General features: G+C 41.7%; 1 protein-coding gene across 3 annotated transcripts in view; it reads right to left on the bottom strand.

Moving 5' to 3' along the window:
- SEMA5B (semaphorin 5B) overlaps nt 1–27,320 on the bottom strand; it is a 266,007-nt gene that overhangs the window by 157,321 nt on the left and 81,366 nt on the right. The gene's annotated exons all lie outside the window — the stretch shown is intronic.

Genomic DNA, 27,320 nt, shown 5'->3' with positions numbered 1-27,320 from the left:
ACCCAGTGACCTCTGTCACTTGCTTCAGGCTAGGTATTGGCACTCAGGCCACTGTAAGAAATTCAGTGATGGTACTCAGGCATACCTGAACCATGTGAGACTGTCACAGACTCAAGCACTTGTTCTCCACTAGAGGAAAAAGAAAATGGCCAAGACAAAAACGTTGCAGAGCAGGAGTGTTTTCAGAAGTGTTAGATAGTGAATGATATTGGGGAATTTTTCTTCCCAAAGGGTAATTCTTACTGGCCTACAAAACTAATAGCTTATAAAGTTTCAATGATACCTTCTTTTGGACAGTACAGTCATGTTCTGCAGTCTCACCAGCTCAAGTGAGAAGCCTCTCACATTTTAGGGCTGATCTACCCTGGGATCCCTAAGCCAGGTGCAGATGCATTCACACCATCTTCCAAAGGTGCACTACAGGTATCGTCAGCAATTTAGGCACGGCAGAATGGAGCAAAGCTTCACATCTTGCCTGGGAATATCTGAGCCATAATGCTGCTGGAAAGACCCAAACTCACAGCACATAGCTCACACTAACACTGCCTGGTAGGCAGTCTCCAAGGAGCTGAAAAGGCAGAACTAGAGTCTGCTGAAGAAAGAGATACCTGCAGATAAATCCACAGCCATTCACTTTCACCACCAAGTTATTACAAGATCAAAGAGGATGTGAACTGGGGCTACCATGGCTGGAACACCTGGTTTAGCTCCTAGCTCTGCAAGAGGTAACTTACCCAATTTAATGCAAGCAGATAGACATGGGCAACTTAGTAGTATGTGCAAAAGCATCTGAGGATGTATTTCTATTCATCCCTGTTACTGAAATATTGAACTAGACTTCTGCTGTCTGCAGTGCCTCATGGGTCAGAGTTAAGGTGTCTTTGCAGAATATTTCTGTACAGGTGCACTGAATTACATACATGTATTGATCTGAGCTGAATGAAGATTTATTCTTCTAAGTTCTTGTTGATGTACTGCTATGCAACATTCGACATAAGTTAATTAAAAACTGCTTAGTAGTCTTCACACTTAGACTAATGGTGAATACATCTGTAAAACCAAAATCATTACACAGGACAGCTGTTTTGAGCTGGAATGTACACGTGTGACTTTGTGACATACTAAAGAAAGATGAAATATTAATATTTAATTTCAACACTTTCAGAATCATGACAGTTATGTATTTTTCAGCCCCTTTAAAATGCTTGCCTTATCAATCAGTATTTAATTCTTCTCTTGTTACTGGTTAGCTCTAAAAGAGAATAAAAGGCGCCAAAGGAATAAGGAAAGCAATTCATAACTTTCAAGAAAAATCATCTACGGCTTCCAGCTAAGTAAACCAAGCTCTTTTATTATATAATGTGGGTAAGACAATGTTTATTCTAAGGATTTAAATGTAAAAGTGCTCCCAAAACTCTAACTTGTCCTTTTACATTTGAAATAACTCTTGCTCAGACTAGTCAGAGAATATCATCTTCTTAGCTTTTAAAAGAAAACATCTGAAGCAGTTTTATCACCATGCTAGGGGTTCAAATGTTGGTATATCCTTTTTTAATATCTAAAATTACTTCTATTTTCATATTGATTTCATTATTGATTGAATATCAATGAGGAAAAATCTTTGTATCAGAGGTGGGAATCCCCTGAACCACCTGACCCTGAGGAGAGGAGAAAAATAGAGATGTCCAAGTCAAGGAAAGTAGTTTAATGTAATAACTAAGCACGTGGTACAGCAACTGTTTTTAAACCCACCTTCATGTCAGACAACATTCTCATAAATCCATCAGCAACAGGTCACTGCTGGTCCCTCTGGGGTGCAAATGTAATTGAAACCTCACAGCCATTTAAGAGCTGTTGTTTTTCTATGTTTAAGAGGCTAGAGAAGTTAGACTCAACTGCACTAATAGATCAGAACAGACTGGCATTTATACCACCACTGTTTAACTGAAAAGCTCCTTGTAAGTCTGTGGACAAATGTTTTACTTTTGATTTGCACGAAGTTGCTGTACACACACCCAAACTGCTCAGCTGTGAGAGTCAGGGGAGACAAGCCTTTGGAAGAATATATAAAGAATCAGTTAAAGGTGCTTTACATCTGTTACTTAACTACATTATGTCTCATCAGTCAGATTTGATTCTACTCCCCATTGGTGTTTTTCTTTTCCCTCTATCTTCTTTCCATTATTTTAGTTCAAAGGAATAAAGACAGTAGATGAAATGTTAAAATTATTTAGGATTTTCAGCTGTAAGAAGAGTGTAGAAGCAACACTAAGAGCCTGATTTCAGTGCAAGATGGGATATTTGGACAAATCAGATATTCCAGAGCAATTCAGCAGCTTGGAATTGCTGATTATAGAAAGATCTGCTATTCTCTACCTGGAATGGTGAAAGACTGTACATGCAGCTGACCTAGGTATGTTCTTTTAATATTTTTCTCTGTTCTTTCCTTTTTATATAATTTTTTGAAAGTTGCCTGATAAATTTTTTAAGCATCATTTTGTACCAGGTGCTGCAGGCTCTAATGGAACTGCAAGACTGCAGCACAGTGTAGACAAAAATGAGCCAGGTCTCATTTAGCTACATCTGGAGGGGAAGGCAGCTGAGACACACAGACATCAGCACAGGTCAGCCACCAGATTCAGGCACAGGCTGACTTCTGCATTACTGCTGCCTTGTAGATGTGGATTCTCTGAACGGCAAAGTTCTCAGAAGACCAGAATAAAAGAGTCCAATGCTGAGGGCAACAGGCACTGTATTGGCTCAGTGCTGATGGAGTTTTCTACAGGAGACTATTTTGTATTCAGAAACTGGAGATGTGCTGAAGCTTTAAAACATGAGAAAAACCCAAGCTCACAAAGTCAAGTTGATTTCTACCTGAGAAGACAAGAGGTGGAGGTGGTGCCTGTGAGGCTGCCTGGGCAGCAAAGTCTGCCTGTCCCTGAGGGCAGAACTGGGAAATTGCTATTACACCACGGGCCAATGTACTCCACAATTTGCAGTCCTACTCAGTTTCACTCTGCTGACAGAGTTGGATGAAAATGGATTTGCCCACATAACAATGGCTAAATCCACTGCAATTCTGCAGCTTATGTGAACATTTCTCCAACAAATGCCTCCTTAAAATTGCAGGAGATCAGTCTCACCACCACACTGTGTCTGTGCCTCCCACACCCACAAAATCAGCCAGCAGTGCCTGGCACCCTGACATTGCACAGCCAGAGAGCAAGAAACACACAAACCTTATTTAGATGTTCTTTTTAATAATGTTTTACACAGCAGAGTAGAATTCTTTGGGATATTTAATCTCCCTTTGTTACCAGGAATCACCTGCTAGAAATGATACGGAGAAGAGACCCAAACCAAGTTGATGTCAGGGTTGGCAATGCTCAGGTCTGAGTTGCAGGAAGGATATTTCAGGCTGATGTTGACATCCTATACATTGAGATATTATAGCCAAGTTGTCTGTATCAATTCTGTCTTAATTCTCTCTTCGATAGGTGGGAATTAGGAAATTACAGGAAGCGGCCCCGATCTCCTACATGGTTATTTATATCAAAACTGAATGATAGCTCTGCTGACTCAAGCACATGATGAAAGAGCAAAATCACAGTCACTCAAATATAAAAAAGCAGCTAAAAGTGAAAGCAGACCATGGTTAATTAAGTAATGAGGAAAAAAGCACACCTATTTTTCATTTAGTTCTATGTAATTCAGATGCTCACGAGCTTTCACTGCTTCATGATAGACCATCAGAACTCACTAACAAAGCTTATTTTAATTCTGAGAAAAATTACTGTAATATTTGCCTATGGACTTGCATAAGTGATTTACCTAATTTATCCAGTTGAAAAAAAGGACTAAACTGCAGGGACTGTAAGTGATAAATGTAATGAAAATTGAGCATTTCCACTGCACTATTTAAATTTATCCTGACCCTCCCTGGCTGCCCACTTGGCCAAACCATACTGGTCCATCAACCTTTGCTTCCATCACTGATCTGCTCTGTAACATCAGCACCACCCTCCTAACATCCCTGAATGTACAGCATCAACAGGCTTCAGGACACCAGACAGCTCTGATGCTGTGAGACAGAGGAAACTCTTTTATGGCACCATGTAACTTCTCACATCTTCCATAAGCATGTGACACTGAATAATGCCACTGGCAGCACACTGGCGAGGGAATGACTGCCAGTTTTATCTGCATCTGTCAAAAAGCACTGCTTAAAATATGCACCCTTAATTGTGATGCCAGTAGAGTTCTGGAGTCCTGTAGGAATGTACCACCCACAAGAATGATATGGTGTGTCAAGTAACCAACATCCTGCTGCATGAAAGTTATCTTCAGGAAGGTGTTAAAAAATAATGCTCAATACCAGACACAGCTAAGTTCATTTTTTCATCTGCACAGTATTTGTGTCATTCACAAGCAAGGGCCTGGTGCTACACAACCAAAGTAGCTCTGGAAAAAAGACACTGTCTTATTCTGCCCTGTGTATAATATGCAAAATTACCAGCCAGCTTCCTAACCCAGCCTCCTCAGTGCTACAGCATCCCTTTAAAAAGCAGGAGGAAAAATTGTTTTCTCCTCTACATAAAAAGAAGAGTTTGCAGTGGTCAGAGACAAAGAAAAAAAAAATGTTCTAACGTGGCTGGGTTTAGTGTGTGACCATTATACAGAAATAAATAAGAAATATCAAGGTATGTATTGCACTGTTGTCCTGGACAATGCTCTGATGTTCATTACTGCCTAACCTACTCACCAAAGTAGGAAATACCCCAAAGAGGAGGATCTCAGTGCCAGAAGAAGAAGTCAAGGCAACAAGGGTTGCCTTGAAAAATAAGCATAAAGAAAATGCAAGAGTTTGAAAAAACGGGTTATTTACTGCTGGGAATATGGGGAGAATGAAGCAGAGCATGATCAGGGTATGTGAAAAAAAAGCTTCAGTGACTTCTGCTTCCTTTCCAGTCATTCAGTCCTGGCAGGCAGGGACAAATTGAATAACAATCAAAACTGCCGAAGGAAAAGGGGAAACAACACTTTTTATTAGCTTTCATATCTGACATTGTGGTGGGAATCCCTGGAGAAGTGGTGCAGCGTGCGATAGCCTGGACACAAAGCTGCAGTCTGTGCCCACAGGCTGGGGGAAAGTCATTTAGAGGCGGGACAGAGCAGGTAACCAGTTAAATGCAAAACCCAAAGATCAAACAAATAGGCAAGTCCTAGAATCTTAAAAATCAACCAGCTGCTTTATTGGGAATCAATCTTGCTCCCTTAGGAAGGAAATAAGATAATGGAAAGACTTAGATTCAGTATAGAGCCCTCCCTGAATTCAGAAGGGCAACAGACTCAGAATAAAAATGGCCAAACCCAGGCTGAGACAGAATAAAAGCAGACAGCACATTTCTCTATTACCACTGAAATGAATAGTCTTAATTCATGTGAACAATTTGTCTGCCTCTCAGACACAGAATTTCTCTTTAATATCACCCTCTGTTTCAAAACAAATAATTTTCCTTCTTTCTTTCGAAAAGTCCAGGTTCTACCTTTCCACTGCTTTGATCAAGTCTTGTCCCATTACTTTTCTAGGTCAAATCCTCCATATCACCACTCATCCTGATTTTCTCATAGCCTTCCATCCAACAGCAATATTGAACCAATGCTCCTTCAGAATTTGCCATAAAACAACAGAGCAAGCAAAATGGTGACTTCCAGGTGTCTGAAGGTAGATCCTTCCTCTTTCACTCTCCTTGCATGCTTCCACACTCTTTCCTATCTGCTGGACCTCTACCACAGGTCCACCTGGACCTGGTCCATCTCTTTTTCAGGTTGGAGAGTCCTGGTCTGTTTTATTCATTTACAGATAGACCTGGTGATAAACTTCATTTGTTTTCTTACAATTGAGGTCAGTAATTTCCCTCCTCAAGATCAAGTCTGAAAAGCAACTGAAGGCTGAAACAATATTCCTGAGCCTCCCTGACGAGGGTTTGTCCATGAGCAGCCAAGACGTCGCTGTACTTGATGCCCTACACACACCCCCAGCCCAGCTCAGCTCCAGGAGCAACAGCATCCACCAGAAATACATCAAAACTACTGGTATGTCCTGAAAGGGTCAAAGCTAAGATGATAAAGGGTTTATATGCTCAAGATTCTCACTCCTCTCCTCTATTATTCTGGCTCTCCTCGCAGCAGGCACAAGTCAGGAGAGATCTCCTTCCAAGGCCTGATCTCATTAAAGTGCAACAGAATTTCACTGAACATTCACTCAGTTTTCTGTGCTTTTTGCCCTTTTTGGCAGGAAAAGGTGCTTTCGATAGCTCGTCTGTTTAACAAGGAAATTCCTCAGAGGGTCTTTGCTGAGAGCATACAAAAATCCACTGACAGCTGCTGTGATGGTTGCTCGTTTCTGGGTTAACACAGAGTATTTAGACAGGAAGCTGTTGAGGAAAGGTACAAATTATTAAAAATGGGCTTGGTTCCAAAATTCACATTATGGTACAACACATGGCACAGAGACAACACACTCCCACTGCAGCTACCTGCACGGGCAGGCAACCCCAGATCCCCATGTTTGTGTGAGCCTGGTGCAGGAGCTGCAGTTACACCCTGGGAGAAGAGGACCCACACCACTTGCACCTTCAGAACCAGAACACTGCCATAAATTCCTTTCTTGAAAGACACGTGCTGCTTTTCCACATGGTGCAAAGTGAAGCCAAATTTTTGCATTTCTTTTTACATCTTTAAAGCAGCTGTCAGATAGAAAGCTCTGTCTCTGAAGGACTCACATGGTCCCTCACACCACAGCAACAGTGTAATCCTAATTATCTTTACTGTTTCTTTGGGAAAGATCTCCTCCAACTTACAGGAGGGGAAACTGAGTCAGAAATTCACTCAGTGATTTTGCTTTGTGCTCCCCACTGTAGAGCAGGATGATGGTGACTCTGGCTCTTACAGAATCACCCCAGCACCTATCTCCCTGAAAAAGAGTGATAAAAGTGCACATTGCCTCATCCCCTCCAGCACTGAGGTTGAGGTGGAGTTTTGCCCCCTTCCACCAGCAGCCTCTCCCCTTCTGCTCTTCTTCTATCCCCAGGGGCTGCATGGCTTTGGTGGGATAATTTCTTTATGTTCCAATCCATGAACCCCATGGGGACTCATGCTGAAAGTGCTGTAAAATGCTCATCTCCCTTCTGGCAGAGGAAAGACCTGGTGTGCCCTGTCAGGCACCAGCTCAGACCAGCACACAGTTTATGCTCCAGACACACAGACTCCCATTCTCCTCAAGTACCCAGCAAAGAAAGACTCTGAAGAGGGTTCACAAAGCACCTGATGTCAGCCTATACAATGCAGCAACAAAACGGTCACTTCCAAAAAATGGTTGCTATAAAAAAAAGCTGAGATTTTGCCATCCTCCTTAGAAATTCCCACTACCAGGTGGTGACTATTTTACTCTTTTTACAAAAGCACAGAAACTCCCACCTCCCCCTCTCCCTGCCCGTGTCAGCAGGCTCGCTGGGATGTTTTCATGTACACCCACATTTGTCTTTCCTCACATGCTATTACAGAAACATTTCGGTTTGCTCTTTTCATATGCTACATTCCAAAGCATTTCTGTCAACAGGGAGCTGCATCCCCACCATAAATTCATGTGTGTAATCAGCTGGTAGGCAGCCATCAAATCCTACATCCAGCCAGAGCCTGTTGGTAAAGACAAGGATCAGCACAAAGCAATGACACACCGCAAGGGCACAGACACACGCGTGCCTCTCCTGCCCTCACTGCAAAGGCTTTTGGCCCACTTGAAGCCCCACATAATATGATGTATGATATGTAAAATAAAGTATCAATGACATTTCATGAAGTTCACGCACAGGTGTCCCCCCCAGCAGCTTGGTGGTGCACATCTTGGAATAGCTGGCTGCTGTACCAGGAGCACCATGGGCACTGGTAATTAACATTAAAGTGTAGATGGCGGATCTGGGCATGGCTGACATGAAAGTCAGAGTTTCTCAGCATTTAGGAATTGAGTCCTGGCTGCTGCACTGAACACAACAACTTCAGCAGGGGCACTGAACTATGCACAGGGGGAAGAGAAGTGGTGCTTGCCTGGAAGTGGTGGTACTTTGCATTTTTTCACAATTAGAAAATTCAGCAGTGGCTGGATGGATTTATATCTGAAGTATCAAAAAGAATATTTTTTCTGCCTCTAGAGAAAATAGCATCCCAAGCCCTAATTTTTATTAAAGCAACTGCAGAGAGCAGTCTAGAATGAAATTGCCATCTGAATCTTAATTATACCTTCACATTGAAACACTGTAGCGAATTACATGTAAGATTAAAAAAAAAGGAGTGATATTAACATATAATGAGCCTCATCAATTACTATGGATCAGGAAAAGTAGCCCTCATATTATTGAAATGGTTTAATTTGCATGACTGGATGATTCAGATTCTTCTTGGCCATTCATTCAAATCTCCCCAGAAGACATAGCCACAGAGAAATGTCCCGTAGCAGTCTCGGCCTCAAATAACTAAATTAAATACACTGTTACCCTCTCATTTTGCAGCAGGGAAATTGAAGAGATCTCCTATGGTAAGTCCAGGGAGAAACACAGATCTTTAGCCATTACTGTGCTAACTGTATATGTATATAAAATTAGTAGGATTTTTATAGTGGAGCAGTTTGTAAAATGACTTGCATATTTAAGTTTAACTTCTCATGGACAGAGGCTCCATCCCATGCTGGAAACAGGAAATATATTTTAACAGCAAAGCAAGGAATGGATTTAAGGATAAAGATCAGTGTTTCCACCATTTGAAGAGGAGCCCAAAAATTAATAAAACACCCAGACATCAAATAAATATATATATTTATTATGTATACTCAGAACTAAGTTTGTGTGTGCACTTGAGTTTAGTCACACCTTAGGCACAGGAGACAAGTACTTGAGAGATCTGGGAATACAATAGCACATACAGGGGAGACACACTGAGATGTTTCCTTCAATTTTGTCAGTCTTGGATTTTTTTGGCTATCCTTGGGAGTTTTCCACAGTTATAACTGCAGTGGTTTATGACAACAAAGAGCTGGTTGATGCACAAAGACACAAGTCAGGAGCTGCTTGGCAATATTTTGGACAACACATTTATCCTCTCTACTTTAATATTCCTGCTCAAGAGTTAACATTATTTCCCTGCTTTGCAAGGACATTGGGGCAATCCATTTAATACTGTTGAGCAGATTAAGATGTTGAATGAATATCGATCACTAAGCTTATTCTGATTTTAGCACCATATACATACACAGACCAATCTTCTAGACACTTCTGATGATCAGCACTGACCAAATATATTTAATGAAAACTAGTTTAGAAACACATTTGAGTCAGGTATCATTCATTCATTTCCAGATTCAATCAGCAAAGGAGAGGGGGAAAGTTTGTTTCCTTTTCTGCAGATTAAAGGCTGTGTCTGCTTTGAAAATTAATCACTTTCTGCTGTCATATAGTCCTCCAAGAAGCAAACTGATGGACTGGCATCAGGTTACTCACAATAAACAGATATCCACATGCCTGCAAGCTTGTAAAGATTAAGGATGGAAAAGGATTTTTTGAGGTACACAGAGATACCATCGTGAGTAATCACTTGAGGAAAACAAAGGCAAAATCCTAATTTGAAAATGCACTGTGGAGTGTTTATTAGAGAATGGAGCAGAGATAAACTTCCAAAGGAAGTTCTGAAAATTTCATTACTTGCAACTGGATAGAAATGGACCAGACAAAGTACCTGGGAACATACCATGGTGCACTCATGTTTTGGCAGGCAGATCATTTAGATAACTTAAAAAGCTCCTTTTCTATCTGATATTCCAAGAAGGCCCATAGATTTTACTACAAACCCCTGGTCCACCAAGGCCCTCAGTGAGCCTGGGCTGTTAGCAGGGAAGAGACAAGGGGAGGAAGGACCAACGTGTCCTTGGGGCGCCAACATTTTTCAGGAGCACAACCCAGCCATGCACCATGCTCCCCTCTTCTCCCACCCCCCCCCATCTCAGTCACTATGCACAGAAAAAAGCCTGCAGGCATTTACCGCCTTTAAAAACTATCTATCTGACTGCCTGGCTGTGTTCTGAGAGATTGCAGGACATTCAAAACATCCCTTGTGGTCCACAGACATCCTTGTGCCCCCACCAAGTCACTGGTGTCCCAGCCATGCCCTTGTTGTGGGCTGCACGATAACAAAGAATGGATAATGACTCCAATTAGAAGGTGTGAATGTCATTCCACTCCTCCTGCTCTCTTCCAGGTCACCATGAATGTGTTGGAAAACTACTGGCACAGCAATTTAACGATAATTCAGATTTAATTTGCACTCTGTCATCTCTGTTTTTTCGATAGGCTTTAACAGTTTAATTTAACAGTCTTAAACACTGTCTATATTACTGAGACATAATGTGTATTTGAGATTTGAGCAGCTGCATGGCACAAAATAATATTTCACATTTATATTGTGCCTTTCATGCCGAAGATGCTGAAAAATGCCGTGATTACTATATCCACAGAAGAATCAACTCATCCATCACTGAAATGCAGTCACTTCGAGGTTGGAAACCTCATCAGTCTTTAATAATTTAGGCAAAATAGAGCAGAATATTCCACTCTATGAGGAGGCAAGTTGAGCAGGTAAAATTAAGTTATCCAAAACTGCAGTTGGGCAGAGCTGTCTCATGTGCTCACCCTCATGACAGGAAGTTTTTTTATGACTCTCAGATCTCTAATCAAAAGGCTGTACCTGCAGGAACAGTTTCCCTTACACCAGCATGGTTTATTATCGGTCAAGGGAAGGAAGGCTCTATTGTCTGCTGCCTGCCTCGGCTCTGCCTCTGCCTCTCCCTCTGCCACCTCCCCTCTGGGTCACTAAGTCCCAACCTGATGCCAGTCAGAACAAACCCTTGAAAACATAACGAGACATTGAAATGATTGCCAAAGTTCCTCACTCCTGCACTGCTGAGGCCAGATCCTTCAAGCCAGTGAGAAAGCCCCACTGATGTTACTGTGCTCTGAATCAGCCCCTAATGAAGCCCAGCCCTGCTCTGCCCTTCAGCCTCTGCCAAATTCCCAACTAAACAGGAACCTGGGGAGAGCAACTTGCATTCGTCAGTGAGTGCCCTGCTCGATCTTTCAAAATTGGCAGAGGAGAGCTCTCTTACACACGTGGATGGAAACCACCCGGTGATGAATTTTGCTCCCTCCTCCTTCAGCTGCCCCACGACCCCTCCTCTGACCAGAGCAAATCCATGGTGTTGCAGCCTCCTCCCAAGATGTCAGGTTCTCCAGGCCCTGGCAGCCATGGAAAGTGGTGCTTTCCCAAGTAGTATCCCAACTCAAGCTTTGTCCCACTGGGACCAAGTAAAGCAACCGTGAAGTGGGTGGGTGGAGAACAAATGTGTCAAGCTTAATAAAGATTCTCTCTATTTCCAAGAGCATTATCATCTATGTTCACAATTTATTAAAAGGCTTTCATTTATGAAGCCTTTAAAGCTCAGTTTAATAACCTGCAATCATTACTTGAATCACAAAATTTGCTTTTTATTATATTGTGTAAATGAAGTACTGTAGCATTTAATGTAAATTATGTTTTCCTCTTCCTCTTTTATCAATGTTTTAAAAACCATTATGATCATGTCTTCTTCTCAACCTCCCCTAAAAATGCACTGCACAATATCTGTGGACCCAAAGTAACACTGTTCCTGGGATTTGAGTACAGCAATGAAAGAACAAGGATAATAAACCAGCCCTTCCTGTGTGCTTGCTGCCTCTGAGGTTTCTAACTGGATTGCTCAGACCACTTTTTCTCCCTAGGGAGAGACCTGAGGTCCCCTTATATCCAGGAGACATAAAAAGGAATAAAGGAATCTGTTCATTATTAAAACACACCCACCAGGAGGCTTTTTTTTTTTTTTTTTTTAAGCCAGAGTATAAATTCATGATGGAATTTATATCTGTGCAGACTGAGGACACTGCACTGTTGATGGGGTGGCTGGGAGGTATGGGTGAAGGCACAGTAACAAGCCAGCAGTAAGATTCTGAAGCTGGGGACTTCTCAAAAGTCACAGCCATTTCAGGCCAGTGAGAAAGACATTTGCCATTTAGGACTTCCCAGGGGCTGTGCCTTACTGAGCTACCAGGACAGCAGCAGGGGCAGAAATGCTTCTCAGCCCCAAGCCTAATGTGAGCTCTCCCAGGCTGTACAGGCACATCCTGAAACCCAGTTATGCCTCTGTAGCCCCAGTGGGACTTATGGCAGCCCATCTCATGTCCTTCATGAGGCCAGTCTTTCATGGAGACAAAATGGAAACATTAAAAACCTGGAGTAAAACCAGAAGGAAAAATAAAACAGGAAGAAAATTAAACACTGGAAACTGGTCAAAACTGCAAAGCTGAGAGATGTGGATCCAAAATTTGGAGCAATTCTAATCAGGGGTTTGGTTGTGGCTCATCTGTAATTGAAATGAAGTAAAAATCTGCCTGAGACAGTCAACAATCTCAGCTGTTTCCGAGATCTGGCTTTCATTAATTTCATTAACATCTAAAATGCATTCTTATAGCTTTTTCTTATGCTGAAGAGTAAGCGAAAGAACAACACACCAGGAACCAGTTTATCTTTGTCTTTGCAGAGGAGCAGATGCAGTATCAGTCTCAGGGGCACGCAGACCCCTTGCATGGAAAATGACAGCAAAGAGTTGTGCAAGTGTGAAAATCTTTAGCCTGAAAAAGAAATAAATTGGAACTAGTACTTCCATCAGTCCCTCACGCACTTTGGGGAGCTGTACTGATATTATTAGTATTAATCAGTGTGACAATCTCAAGCTACACTTTGCCAGCCTTGTTCCAGAGAAACAGTCAAAAACTCAGAACTCGTATGGGGCCCTCCCAAAAACCTGTGCTTTGTGAAGCCAGGTCTGGGGATCCTGCAGAAGGCTCATACCCTTCCTGATCCTCATGGAAGGATAAATATCACAGACCAAGGTCCTGGGCAGAGGGATGGATTAAACATGTTCTAGTTGGGCATGTGTAAATGGCATTTCCACCCTTCCCTTCAATTCAGATATTGAAGAACAGGGTGAAAATGGGAACTGGGAGGCTGGCTCCTCATTCCTCTGAAACAAAGCTGCAGCAGCTGATGAGATGAATTTCCTGTGTGCCCCACTGCTTTGCAGGGGTTAATACCCCAGCCTGTGTGGTGGAAGGGGCAGTGTGTGTGCAGTGAGGGCTGTGCCCACCCAGTGAGGGCTGTGCCCAGCTGCCAGCCCCACCAGAACCCTGCACTCCCCAGAAGCCAAATGCAGCAACGCTCCGGGGCACACATGGTTCCTTGGGAGAGCAAGGAAGCCACTTTCAGCATAGGTAGGATATCAGGGCACAGAAACCCTGGACAAACTTTTAGTCAAATTTCCCTTGATCTAAACCATTTTTCCAGACTACATTTCCTCTCTAGTGTGAGGCAAGCCACCAACAGGGCGACTAGAGGGTGCTACAACATACATGGGCCTCAGATTCCATCCCCAGCACTTAGAAATTCAAGGCATAAATTAACTGTTCAGCTCTGTGACGATGCTGATTTGCTTCACTTGGCATAAGCAGATATTTTGCTACAAGAGAGATGATACTTTCTGAGACCTGTCATCCTTGGGTTTTCAAATCCAGTGGCATGTTTAAAAAATATGAAAGGCAAAAATAGTCTTGTATAGATAAAGATCTCCGTGTCACAAATGACAATTCAGTTTAATTAAGCCAATTCACATATATTATATTCCACCCATAAAACTTAATATCAGCTAAAAATTCCCATCAAATGCAAATTTTCTTTAGTGATTTATTTATGCAGTTGTGAGACAGAGAAAGCACACAAAGCAGTGGGAGCTGCAGGCTGAAGTAAACAGTGCTGTCAGAATATGCAAAACAAGGGAAGAACACAAAAAAAAAAAGAGAGGGAGAAGGAAGGGACAAACATTCTCTGGCTGGAAAGTTATTGAGTGTTGGGAGCCAAAGGGGAGTGGAAAGCTTGGAAAGGAATTTCTACACGTAACCTACAGACTCTACCCTATTTCCACACCCAGCATCTCTCCCATTTAGCTAATAAATGAAAAATCTTTTTGGAGGTAGACATAGGGTTAGATTTGTGGTTTTAAAGGTCATTGCCTAAACCAGCCCCGCAGCAGGCAGAAAGGAGCTTTGCAGTTGGTCGGCTTCGGCGTATCCCACACTTTGAGGAGCGCTGGCAGTGAGGTAATCCCTTAGGAATGTGTGTGCGGTTGGATGGCTGTGAAAAGAGAGCGGTCAGCTACCAAAGCTCTGTGCTGAATATTCACGTCACACACACACAATCATTTTTCTTGTTAAGTATTGAGAAGAATGGGAACATTATAAATGCAGTATCTTCTCTGGTTACAAGTTTAGCTGCTTTGAAAAGATCTCATTCCCTGCTCCTCCACTCCACCAGCTGTGCTCCACCTCCATTCCCAAACCAAATCTGCAGACACTGAACTTTATAAGACATTAAAAAACTGGGGGACAAAATTAAATACAACTGAACTAAAGCAGAACAGTAAGAAGTGTAAAAGGTGATGATGCAGAAAATTGTTAAAAACGTTTCAAGGTCACTTGTCTATCTAAAAATGACTTTTTATTGAACATATGGGGTTCCATGCCACATGACTGGGTAATATCCATATCCATATTCAAAGCAAGTGCTTTTCTGTCTTCATGTAGAGGAGCCATTTTAGCCAACAGCAGATGAGTTTCCTTTGACAGTGCTGAGCAGTAGTGATAGTGCTGGTTGTTGACAATATCTTTATTTGCTAGAGGCACTTAGCAATTTGTTGCAGAAAGACAGAATAAGTGTGGATCAGGCATCCCAGCCCAAAATCAAGAACATCATGGAAAGTTTCCCACTTATTTTAGTGAGTTTTTTATCAAACCCTAAGCAGGACAAAATGCAATATAATGCTTTCAGTCACTTTTCTGATCATTTGCCAATAGGGCTAGACAGATAATCTTCCCTTTATATTTTCTTTTTTTTTTCCTTCCTTTCTTCCTGTTTCAAATGGGCCTGCATTGGCATTTATCTGTCCATTTTCATATGTACTTGGTCACCCTCTACTTAATTCAGGGGGCTAGGTCTCACAGTTTGCCTGCACAGAAGCAAGATAACAGCTCCTCACAGAAGTAATTTTCAAATTAATAATATCTACAAAAAAGTGAGAATTAGACCAGTCACTCAAATAGCACTCAAATGCCTCATTTGAAAATAATATATTTTTTGCTTTCTAAAAAAATTTCCAGATACATGAACTCACAGGACTAGATTAAGTTTCTAGGTCAGTAAACTCCTGATTTTGAGCTGATTAGCATGAATGGCACATTTAAATCCCAATCTCTTTTCTTGCAGGAAACAAACAGTTTAAGCATGCAATTCTTGACCTACTCTAGTACCTTTAAACTTACTATTTAATAAAACAAAAGAAAGAAGGGTGGTGAAAAGTTGCCAATCCACTTCAAAGCTTCTTCTATATTTGTGAGTAAGCTAAGTCCAAAAAGGATTAATGAATGTACTCAGATGAAAACTCACTGGGAACAAACTTTCTAGAACTAAGCAGCAAAAGCATCAAACAGATGCTCTGTACCAGGGGCCAGAATGCAAATTTACTTCAAATGTTTCACAAACGTAAGCCTTCAACTTCTAAGCATGCACATAGAAATGTCTTTACAGCTGAAACTGATTTCAGCACAGAGGTCTTCAACAACGTGGCACTGGGGAAGGTGCTGGATGGGGTCTGGTACTGTTTATTTCCAGCTGAGGATTGCCCCAGCTGAGAGAAGCGCAACTTCTCTCCCTCAGGAGACACTAACTCTCCACAGATACCAACTGACCAAGCCTTAAAATCCAGCTGTTTCCATTAGCTCAAAACCCCCAGCTTTACCAGTGAGAAAACTGAGATACAGTGCTTCCAAGGGATCCTAAGGCACAACTCCCTTGTCTGCTGAGGAACTGAAGTCCCCTAAGAGAGCACATCTTAACACTATCCCCAGGCATTTCACAACAGGATGTGAAATTCCCACTTCATACAAGGAGGATGACTTTTTCACTCTCCATTAATGAAGTTCATTAACTCACATAGACAACAGGTGCTTTCTGGGCTTCTATCTCTACCACCATGACTACAGAAAAGTCTGCTCATGATTCACTTACAGAATGGTTGTCCCCACTGGAATTTCTGCAAACAGTGCATCTCCCATGCAACATATCCAGGAAGCTGATTGTCTGCATGAAATGATTTCCATAATTTTGAAACTGTCCCAATTCCACATGTTTGGAAGAAGAGAACCAGGGACAATGGTTAAAAAAATTACACTACTAAAAAGTTATTTTCCTTTCAACTATTGTATCAAGTTCATTAATACCTTCTGCTGTTGGTGAAAGATCTCCCATTAACATTTCAATTTATTATTGCTGCTCCATTAATGAGACCACAAGAAATGGAAATGAGGCCTATAAATATGCCAAGAGTTAAAGTCACGAATCCTAACAGCGTGCGCACTTTATGAAGAATGTTTTGGTACCACTGGCATCCAAAACACCATGGAAGGATGGCTCTGCCTCATAAGTATGTGGCTTAACAAACAACATCCCAAAAGGTCCAAACAGAAACCACTGTTCCTGAAACTACAGGTTAAAGTATCAGCAGAGTCAAATCAGTCTTAACCCCAGCTGCTGAGCTCCATGTGGTTCATCGTCAAAATGCTTTCTCAGTGAAGGTCACTGGGACTGTTAAACTTCAACAAGCAAATTCTGCAGGAGGAAGGACTTGTCTCCATTTCCTTTGTTTAAAAAAACCCTTTATTTTATGTTAAATATCTGCTTACTGGCACCACATCCAGTACTGGGGGATATTGATCTCTTGATGGTGCATCACATCTTCCAGGAAAAAGGGCAGGCTACAAATAGAGAATTCCAGTCTTGGGAACCACATTAGGATTCATTTGAGAAATAAATTTATTGCCAGGTAGCCTTTTAGATCCATCAGCCTCCCACAGTTCCTCTCTTGATATTTTCTCCAACAAACAGTGAATATCCTCCATGGGTCAAGAAATATCCTTATGCAAATGGCATTACTGCAACTTGCATTTTCAATTATTAATATTCCACTTCCCATCTTACAAATGTTTTCAGAAAAGGAGGAAAGCAGAAGCTCATTCCCCTGGGAACAAAACCACCAAATGTGATACCTTACTGAGTTAGGAAAGGGATGTCATATCATGCTAGCAACATTTCTGTTTCTGCATTTCATTTCTCTCTACTGATTAAAAATTATCAATTCTACCCCATTTTTTCAGCATAGCTGACAGCACTAGGCTTATGCTAAATGAAATGCGTAGCGCTATCATTAGCACTATCATCTTGGAAGGAACAAACTTACAATTATTACATTATTTTTTCAGATTTAATTTCCAGGACTCTCAGGTTTCATGACATGGACTGGCTTTGCTCTGAGGTGGTGCAATGTCAGTGAGAAGAGAACACTGCAGTCCATGCTGCTTTTAAGCATTAACAGCAGAAATTGTCTAAATTAGCCAGCTTGCCACAGCAGCAATAGTAGGTTTGGGAAAAACCCAGACACCTTCAGTAAGATGAAACAAAACAAAAACACAAAAAGCAAACTATTTAATGAGAGCACAGGCTATTTCAATAAATCTAGTTATTTGATAAGCAGACTGCCACTGTCAACCTTTTATCATCTGTGAAAATGCATTATGGATCTTTTCTGTTTGCTTACAATTTCAGACCTTCCTTCCCCTTCTGATCAACATCAGCATTTTGCTCCAGTGCCTCTAAGGAATGGATTGCTAGCAACCATCCAGATTCCACCTTTCAGGAAGACTGACAACACAGGCATGGCTCAGTGTTGTGTACATATGGCACACAGACTGGGTAGTTCAAAGCTGTTAAGGGTTCAACCTCTTCCGAGTTTGCCTAAAGGGAATGAAAATGGCTCCTGCTGAGAGTGCATGCACCTAAACCTGTAACAAACATTTAATTGTAGCTTCTCTGAAACAGAATTAGTCTGTGCATTCTGCACTACCAGTTCCTACTGCTGCTGCTCAGATGAGGTGGCTTTAGTGGGTTATTAATTCCCATACTAATGATCAGCCTCCCCCACAATATTGAAACATAGGGTCCTGAATGTGTTTCTGTCTTACTTTCCCACACTTCTTTCAATTCTTCCACAATTAGCAGATAAAGTCATTATTTGGATGAAAAGGACTTCAGGCCAACACAGGCTCGCATTACTTTATCTAGCTTTGTGATTCAACTACACATTTTACCTTCTATGTAAAAGAAAACTTGCTCAAAGAAAAAAAAAAGCTAGAAAATAATTTTAAATGTACAGCAAGTTCCAGGGAAACTGCTGAAACAGCTGCATCCTGTATGCATTGTTTGTTTGTGCTGAACCAGTTAGCAGGAGAGAAAGGCTCAGATAGGATTTTTAAACTAGGCTGGTGAAAAATGTTTCACTTTCCAACAGAGTTGATTTGAAAGGATTATTTCTCTGCTACACTCTGAGAGAGCAATGCTGCCAGATGTCATGAATCTAAAATGCTTTATCTAAATCATAAGGTACCACCAGAAATCATGTGTACTTTACATACCACACAGCCTCTTTCTGTCCTTTTGCTTAAGTTTAGGTATAAAGCTCAGAGGTACTACTGAAATGACCCCAGAAAACTCCATGGAGATTGAAACTGCTTGAACTGGAGCAAAGCAGAAGTAACTCCATCAAAGTCAGGTCTTTAGTACTGACGTTTATCTCATTTATGCTGGCTAAGGATCCAACTCTACTATCTACAGATTGAAAGATGCTAAAAAAAGGACTATTTCTATATGCTCTACCAAATATAAAATATGTGAGTGAAACGTAGGCAGAGATTCATCTCACCCTACTTTATTCACCTAGCTAAGCTAGGCTGCAAGTCCTTGGTATGTCAGCAGGAGGAGATCAGCAGTCCCAAAGGTCACCTCTTGTCACCCATGGGAAGGCCTTTCTGGTGAGTCACCCTCTGGAGATTCTCATCTCCTTCCTCCACTACACAACAAAATTGGGTTATGACAGACTGTTCCAATCAGTTGTAACAAAACAATCTGATAACCACATGAAATACTACTGATCCTCCCCTTTTTCTCCCCCACTATTTATGTGTCAGCATAAATCTACTGACTTCTGCAAAGTTATTCACACTCAAATCCATCCAGCCATAATGCTGTCCACAAAGCCATGTTCACCTGGACTGAAAGCTGCTGAGGACACTGATTTCAGTTGTCCTGACTTCTCTAGAAAAGGTGCCCAAAATGCAAGAGACTCAGAGATCATCCTTTATATAAGGCTTTTCAGTACTTTCATCCAGGTTTTATCTCAACAAGAAGTTTGGTTTGACACCAGACAACTCTACCACAAAACCACTGAGAAATATAAAATACTGTAACAGCCCCTCACCACAGGATGAATTGTTCTGGATGTGAAGCATTCACATCCAGATATTGTTCACTCTTCACTGCATCACTTACAGTGAATTTTGCTGAAGTTTTTGAGAGTTAATAGGCTGCCTGCTTCTCTTTCAGTGTTCAACAGTGTCAAGTCTGTATAGAGAGAGGTACAGAATCAGTATCTGATCTAAAGCTAGAAACTAAAGAGCTTATTTCCCCTGATCTGGTGAAGAATCCAGTAAGCCTCTTAGGCATGTAGTTGAAACCACAGTAAGGACAGTATAACCTCTCCTAGAATTGAAGGATCAGGAATAAAGTAAGAAGCAAAAGGTAAATGAGTTGTTAGAGTATGCTCAGGGAGAGCTTTAATCAAAGGTGCTGGGTAATCATTGGGTAGGTCCTTCAGCAGCACCACAGCCCTCACTTCATACAGGGAATGGCCTGGGACTGTGCCCAGTCTTGACTCAGCTGGGGCTGATTCCACCTTTGAGCACCCTCTCTTCCCCATCTGCAAAATGGTGATAACTCCTTATGAATAAAAATCAGTATATGGGAGCTAAGCCTTATCCTTCATGTCTTCAGGCAGGCTGCACCCTGGGGAAATCAGTGGGGGATTTTTCAGGCGACAGGTTAGAGGGCAGAGCCCAAAGCCAGAGGACAAAGCCTGCAAAAGGAGGAAAGGGTGACACAAGTACCATGGCCTTCACATATCTCCTGAGTGGTGCAAAGTATTTCCCAAGTTTGTTGTTGCAAAGCAAAGCTGAGAGATATTACTTCTCTACAAACATAGACATTTCATCAAAGGACATCAAAAAAAGTTTTGCCTTTGTTTTGCCCTTCATAACTTAAAAAGGCATCTCCCAAATAAACAAATTCCCTTCTTGTTTCATTGTCTCCAAACATGCTGCTTCACCTGGAGCCAGCATCTGCAGCAGCCACCATTTTGCTCCAATATGGTAAACATCCTTTCTTTCCTTCCCCCTCCTCTCCCCTTTCCTACCTGAGGAATTCAGCTGCCTGCTGAAAAACTTGAGAAGAGGAAAATGAAATAAAATGTTGGCTTCTATGGCCCAGAAATAGGAACTAAAATAAAAAAAGTGAAACCGTATGCCTTGTCTCCAGTGGCTCAGGGACTTGGACCCAAATCAAGGCCATGAAAGCAGAATATTGCTCTTTGTTTACTAAAAATAAATAAATAAATGACTACTCTCTCCTGCCCTTTGGGACATGTTTTCTAAGGAGGAAGAAATTCCCTGTGGAGTTTATTATGCGTAGAAGGGATGTATGCCTCCCAGGGAAAAGCAGTGGGGGTAGTTTTTCCCTTGGTCATTTCTTTCCTGCCTTTATATCACTTTTTCATTAATTTTTGCAAGTCTCACTCCCCTCTCTTCTGCAATAAATGAAGCCAGACAAAGGAACATGCAGGTAATTCAGCCACTCAAAACTACACAGCATCTCCTTTCCTATATAAACAATCAGTGTGTGGCCTGGGTTTCATTTGCAACTGTAAATGAAACAGGCCTACAACTGTGTTCATAATCCTCCTTAATTGAATTTCTGTGACAAAACCCAGACAAAATTATTACCCTCAAGTTAACAGTTTGTGCGAAGTAGCCAAGGGTTCCTGGGAAGCTTTAAAACAAATGCAGGACAAAACTGGATCCCACAAAGCAGCTATTTGGTGTTGGTACCATTTGTTTGAAGTGGGGGAGGTTTCCCTGGAGGAACAAGGTCATTTTAATATGAAGGACAGGCCAGGAATTCAACACAGGCCAAAATAAAATGTGAGAATTAAATAAGCAGTGGACGAGCTTGGATGCAAACCAGCACATGCTGTTCACACCACAGCTACTGGAAGGAGGTGTTGGGCTCTCCTGGCTGTCCTGTTTGAAGGACAGCATCATTCACAACTGGTGTGGCCCATGGGACAGTTTCACAAATCCAGATGGACTTTAAGCAACTGTTAGGTTTGTGTTGAAGTTCACACCCCGTTGAAAGGGATCTCCTTTGAAGTTCACATGTAATAATTTCCTTCAACTAGATCATCAGTTCTGTGATAAATATGCAGAGACTTAGTAATGATGTCACACTGCTGGTAAAATATCTAAACTTATTTTTAAATGTGAGAACCACTGCTAAATGAAAGCAGTGATGCAAAAAGGGCACTGTCCTGCAGGGCACTCCCACAGTTTTGCAGAAGAAAAGAATTAAAGCCTTTCCTGTTACCCAAATTTAGTGTTTGTTTTTCTTTAGATGATACAGATGTTTTCTTGACAAATTGGGCAAAGTTGATGGGAACAGAGACGTCTGCTTGCAACAGCTAATTTTGTGTGTCATTGCCATGTACTTGGATAAACATTCAATATTTTACCCCTAAGTACCATGTTTAAGTCATTTTTGTATCAACTGGTAACTAAAGCAAACTAGCAAAGTTATTAAGGATCAAAGCAGGCTCTCTATGCTTCAGTTTACAGAGTTGATCAGAGCAGGGAAAACCATGTCATCCCAAGGCAGTGCCTGCCTGGGTTACTGCCCTGCATGCTCATAGAAGTTAATATCCTTTGCATTTTAAGCAGAAGGCAAGGCTGCAAGGGAATGGGGAAGGCTGAGGTAATGGAAATAGAAATCCTACAACTCCTCAGTATGCACCCATGTCTTGTGTGTTACCCAGCCCTCTTTGCAGGCAGAGCTGATGGAAATTTAGGGGTAGAGGAGGCTGGCGGGGCCTCATGTTAAAATTTCCTCCAAGTAAAATATTGCTATAGGTGATTAAATGAGCATTCCTGTTCAGAGACAGGCAGGCAGAGACCAGAACTCATTTCCACAGACCTCTGTGCCACTGCAGGATAGTGAGTCTCTGTCCCAGCCCTCACTTGTAAGGCACGGCTGACATAATGAGGGACCTCAGAAGAGTTTCCAGGAGACATGTCTACTCCCAGAGATCCAGAGGGGTAACAATCAGGTGCTACTGCTTTCTGCAGTGCCTCTGCTGTGCCAAGCATTTCAGCAGTTGCATTCATACCTGGCTTTGAGAGATTGCTCATTAGCCCTTGGGTCCTGTGCCACTTTAAGCAACCTTTTCAGAACAACTTTTTTATAGTTTGTGTGCTCTGTTTTTCCTCAGGCCACAAGTTAAACACACTGAACAACAAGAAAGAAATAAACACTGAGTCAGAAATAAAGAGATGCATACGCACATGCCCAATATCCGCCCCCACCCCCCATACACAATCAGGGCCAGAGATCAATGTTTTCAGGAAAGGCATGAGGGAACAAATTATCACAGTGCTTTGTCAGTGGTGGCAAAGGAAGGAAAAAGGAACATTCAAAAGGGTGATGAAATATTTTAAGAAAAAGCAATATATTTTTATGTACTTGTAAAATCCATTGGCAGTGACTTTTCTGGTTAATTGGTTCCATCTTATTAAGCTAAAAATGTATTTGTAAAATCCAGACATATTCAAGCAGAAGTCCAATTTCTTCACCAAAAGCCAATACACCATTTCAAAAAAGAAAATTCAGCAATACCAACCATTTTCCATTAGCCTGAAATCACAGCACTCATATTGGGAAGAGAAATGGATAGAGTGCTTGACTTCTCTCAAATGCACTTTGGAGAAATCACGTAACTCATTTACCCCAAAACTGCTGTCCTCTTTCTTCCTGGCCCTGTGAAAATGGATGTATATTTTGGCCCAATTATGCAGTGATTTATAAACTAACATTCTGCTATCTTTCCTTGCACTTGTCATGTTCGACTTCTTCCCCTTTATTAAACCACTCTTCTTCCCATTAAATAGTTCCTCTCTCTCACTTGCCAAAGAACTGCCAATGGGTCTCTGATTTTACAGAAGAATAGACTCAGCTCTACCAATGGAAAGGGCCTTAATGTACCATGGACACAGCACAGTGAAACATGGTAATTTGCCTGTGTTAATGATGCTACTTCACAATGATCAGGAAAACAAAATTCTGTAATAGCTAAATGACACCCAGTCCTTCTGCAGCCTGTTGAATTCAAAATCAGTGGGAGCAAAACCCAATATCCTTTAGGAGATGAGCTAAAAGTGGTTGCAGTGTTTCTTTTCTTTACCCCCAAATTCCTGATTGGCATTGAATCACTAAAATGGGTGATGTGGTGCTGGGATCAGGACAAAAAAAAACCACAAACCAAGTGTTTCAAAATGTTTTAGCAGCTCAAAAGCAAGAGAAGAAAAATTGATGAACATTTATGTAAATATTTTTGGACATCTTTACACTGACATGATTTTGTGCAAAATACCACTACAAAGCAGGACTAAAGTATAATTCATAATTTTCTCTTTTGTAGGTGAAAAGAGGAAGCCGTTACTGTGGGAAGGACAGAGCAGCAACTTGCATGTGCCATTGCTACTTTTGAAGATGCTCCAGTTCCATAAAGCTCTGAGATCTTTAGTGCTAAATTAACCCCAAGAAATCTTCAGCCACAGTTCTCATAAGAAAGCTTCTTAGACCTGGGTTCCCTAGGCTGCCTGCCTGGGCAAAGCACTGATTGCTTTGGCCAGTCAAAGATTCATTGCTCCAAAAGTCAATCTTCTAATACAGTACATTAGGCTACTCCTTGGAGAAACTCTCCTCTCATGTTTGGCCAAACACAACAGGCAGAACAGCACCAGCTTTGATGACATTATTTGGAGTGCACAAGAAGGGAACCAGGGATCATAAACAATCATATGGTGCATGTTTGGTAATCCTTGGCACAGTTGAAAGGTTGGAGAATAGACTCAAACACAGGTTTATGAAAAAAAGATGAACAATATTTACAATATTGCTCATATAAGTTTCCAGGGTCAGAGGGAGTGATTTGTCATCTAGTCACAGTTCTGTAGGTTTTGTAGCTGTCTGATTGGCACACTCCACACGTTCCTTGTCGAAAACTTTCTGGTAAAACTGTGCAAAACAGGAGCAGGACTTGAATTCAAGAGTGGCTGAGAATGTAGGACCAAGCCATTTCAATTTCATCTCAATTTCATTTCACAGACTCACACAGAATCACAGAATCATTTAGGTTGAAAAACACCTCTGAGATCATCAAGCCCAACCTTTGACTGACCCCCAACTTGTCAACCAGACTATGGCACTGAGGGCCACATCCAGTCATTTCTTGAAGACCTTCAGAGATGGTGACTCCACCACCTCCATAGGCAGCCCCTTCCAATGCAATCCTTGTCCAGGCATTTTTCAATCCATGATTTTCATTACCTAATAAACCCCAAGCTAAGATGCTATCCCCATTAAGAGACAGCTTTTACTGTAGAGTGCTTAGGGTGTTGTTGGGGATGGAAGGGGTGGGGAAGTAAGATTATTTACTGTAGAGCTCTACACTTGATTCTCCTGTGCTTACCACAGGAAAATTTTGTCAATCCAGATTGAAAATAAGCACCTGAAGACTCTCTAAATACCTGTTTATTCAATCTGAAGTAGCACTCAAGGGGAGCACTAAAATCTTCAAGACAAATGCCACACATCACGTATTAAGTTCCCCAAAATGTTGTATTATTAAGTCTTTTTTACTAACATGCCTGCTTCAACTAAAAGACCTGTTCTAAATATCCCAAAAGATGGGTGTTTCAATAGCTGGCTCAACGTCTGATTTGCAGAAACACATCTATAGCATTACCAACCAGGCCTTGGGAGAGACATAAGCAAAGGAGCAGTGATGTGCCTTAAACACCAAATGATTTACTATAATTTTAAATAGTAACATTTTCTGAATGAAGAGTTTTGATATCTTTCATCTTGTGTTTTGCAGACATTGCCAAGTTGAGACCATAATACTTCTAAGCAATTTATCAGCAAAACCATGGCTGACTCTACAGAGGCCTGATATTTGAGACTTGCCCATACAAACCCACTGTGAAGTCAAGGGGCCAAGGACAGACTACCAGCTGTGGCCCAGCAAAAGTGTTTCTGTGCCACAGCATAGGTCTCAGCTGAGACAGGCATGATACACAGAGTATCACCATACAATTCCAGAGGGCTTTAAGTATTCACCCAAACAGAGTAACACCATATCACTTCAAAAGGTTGCAAACATCTCCTCCTTCTTGTTCTTTAGCCCAACCTTTTATACCCTTATGTTCATGCATTGCACCTGTGTGCCCTCTGTTCCCTTTGGTGGTTGGTCAGTGCCCCTGGCACTCCATGGCTCCTTGCTTTCAGTGCTGTTCACTTGCTTCTCACAGCTGTGCCCATTGGGAATGAGGCTCTGCCACAGCCCCACTCCCAATTACCACAAACTGTGTACCTGCACTTCCCCAGTGGGGCAGTCAGTCTCCCAACCAGGCCTTCCTCAAAGCTGCTTGGCAGTTTGCAAAGGGCATGTTGTCTTCCAGGGGCTGAATGCAAAACAAACCTCACCACGGGGCAAAATTCACACCTTTGGCAGAACTAGCAGAGATGCTCTTTCAGATGGGCCAGGACAGGAAACCAGAACAGCTCTCACTGCTAGCAATGAACAGCCATCCCCTCATCCTGCCAGCAGAGCACAGTACCATGCCCACCCTTGGGGCTGCAGAGCCCTGCAAGCAAAGCCAGAGGCAGGGACTGAGCAGGTTCACAGGCCACAGCCACCTTTTACTGTGGGCAGGGACATCCCTGTGCTGCAAAGCCTTGGGCCCTCAGTGATCACATCAAGGGAGGCTGCAGATCATCCCTCCTCTGCTCTTATCTAAAGCAACAGCAACAGTATACAATGCCATGTGAGCAGGAGGAGCTCACACAGCAAAGTTTCTTTCTTGGTGTTTCTCTCATTATCAAACTGCTCCTGTGAACACTACTGCTCATCTATGGGGTTGTCAACACCTGGAGATGGTGCAAGGTGCTTGTTATAGCAACTTAAGTGTTATCCATGATTGTCCCTCTAGATTTTGCAAGATGAGTGCACAGGCAAAATCATTATATCCATTATTTTAAAGTAGTGATATCTCTTTTGCTTGCTACTTGCCAGGCAAGTATAGCCATCTAGGTGTGCAGCTGTTAAATGCCAACCACAGCTCCTATCACCCTTTTTTTTGTTCATCTTTCTTTCACTGTGCATTTTCCTCAAGATCTCTCTTCCTTGATCTTCTTGAGGAAAATGACCTCCTTTATTGATTAAATTACAAATTCCAATGCTGGATGATTGAGTTATATGATAACACCTGACGAAAGACAATTGAAACAAATGGAAAAATTAGCACTCTCTTTATTACAAAAGATTTGGATGTTGAGTGGCTGACTGAATTAAATGGAGATTGAGCAGATCTGAGAGAATTGATTAGGAAAAACAATGCAGAATTCAGAAAAGAGATACCAAAATTAGCACCTTACTAATTCACCTTTGAAAAAGATGGAAAAAGTTGAGAAGGAGAAGGAAACTGTATCTTTTTCATGCATTCACAACCAGGAATCGCCCAAAATCAATCTCTGTGATTGCTTATATCAATGTGAGATATCTCTCTGGTAAGACTTTTAAGATACTGAACTCTGACATCAAGTTTCCAAAGGCCAACAAATACATGACCAGGTCAGCAGCCTCTAGGGTTCATTTGTTCAGTTTCAGTTTTAATTAGTATCACAAGCAAAGGAAGGTTCTGTGCCTGGGAACCAATGGCATGACAGCTTTTGGTATGTATCATTGCACTTTATTCACTGCTCATAGATGCTAATGAGATATTTTTAATTCTGTCTGCTTGTGACATTTCCTGCAATCCTGACAGATGTCTTGGGCTTTCTTCCTGCAGATTAGGCAACCATTC

The sequence above is a fragment of the Serinus canaria genome, chromosome 7, assembly GCF_022539315.1.
Source record: "Serinus canaria isolate serCan28SL12 chromosome 7, serCan2020, whole genome shotgun sequence".
In the NCBI taxonomy this organism is placed as follows: domain Eukaryota; kingdom Metazoa; phylum Chordata; class Aves; order Passeriformes; family Fringillidae; genus Serinus; species Serinus canaria.
This window is presented reverse-complemented; position numbering and strand designations above follow the sequence as displayed.